Below are 1,304 nucleotides of genomic sequence, written 5' to 3'. Positions count from 1 at the left end.
GACAAGAAATGGCATAAATCGAAGAAGGCTTTCACCAAATTCTGCAAGAAGTGGCAGGTCGATGATGGCAAGAAGCAGCTGGAGAAAGCCTTCAGCAGCATGAAGAAGTACTTCCAGGTCATCCTCATCATCACTCACACCCAGAGGCACTTGTATCCCTTGCTCCAGAAGAAGGCCCACCTGATGGAGATCCAAGTAAACAGGGGCACAGTGGCTGAGAAGCTGGCCTGGGCCCTGGAGAAGCTGGAACAACAGGTGTCTGTGAGTCAGAAGTTCAGGCAGGCTGAGACAATTGATGCCATCAGGGTGACCAAGGGCAAGGGCTACAAAAGGCTCCCCAGATTCTGACATACCAAGAAGCTACTCCACAAGGCCTACTGAGGCCTGCAGAAAGTTGTGTGTATTGGGGCCTGGCATCCTGCCCTAGTGGCCTTCTCTGTGGTGCATACTGGGCAGAAGGACTACCATCATGTCACTGAGATCAACAAGAAGTTCTACAAGATTGTCCAGGGCTACCTTATCAAGGATGGCAAACTGATCAAAAACAATGCATCCACTGATTGTGATCTGTCTGATAAGAACATCAATCCTCTGGTCACTATAGTGAAGTGACCAATGACTTTGTCATGCTGAAAGGCTGCGTGGTTGGGACCAAGAAGCGAGTGCTCACTCTGTACAAGTCCTTGCTGGTATAGATCAAATGTGTGGAAGATTGACCTCAAGTTCATTGACACCACCTCCAAGTTTGGCCATGGTTGCTTCCATACTGTGGAAGAGAAGAAGGTGTTCATGGGACCACTTAATAAAGACTGAGTTGCAGAGGAAGAAGGAGCTTAATGTGTACAGCTGGTGGGGTCTTAATAAAAACAATTTTCCAGTCAAGCAAAACAAAACAAAACAAAAATTCAATATTTTCTAACTCTTAAAGAATGTTTTGTTTTGGTTTTTTTTTGCTGTTGTTGTTGTTTTTGCAGAAAGGAAAAAAGACCACAGTGAAAAATTTATTTAGACACTAAATAAATAATTATGAAAAATGCAAAACTAAAAGGAAGCATTTTAAGCAAAGAACAACAAACATGTATTAGATAAATTCACTGAAAAAGAAAATGGGTAATTATTTAGCCATCAGACAATAAAAACAACAGGCCAAAAGTCCTAAATGAGGTAAGGAAGAATATTTTATAATACTGAAGATCACAAGCCACAAAGAAGATATTACAATTATTGATGTGCTAGAAGACTTCAAAAAATTTTGATAACAAATATAATTAAAAGATAATGAAAAATTTCCCTCAACTTTTGAA

The 1,304-nt window shown here is 40.8% G+C and overlaps 1 pseudogene; it reads left to right on the top strand.

The window, feature by feature from the left end:
- Positions 1–9: 9 nt before the first annotated feature.
- Positions 10–837, top strand: LOC102840590 (annotated as a pseudogene).
- Positions 838–1,304: the final 467 nt, after the last annotated feature.

This window comes from Chrysochloris asiatica, unplaced genomic scaffold, assembly GCF_000296735.1.
Source record: "Chrysochloris asiatica unplaced genomic scaffold, ChrAsi1.0 scaffold02156, whole genome shotgun sequence".
Lineage (NCBI taxonomy): Eukaryota > Metazoa > Chordata > Mammalia > Afrosoricida > Chrysochloridae > Chrysochloris > Chrysochloris asiatica.
This window is presented reverse-complemented; position numbering and strand designations above follow the sequence as displayed.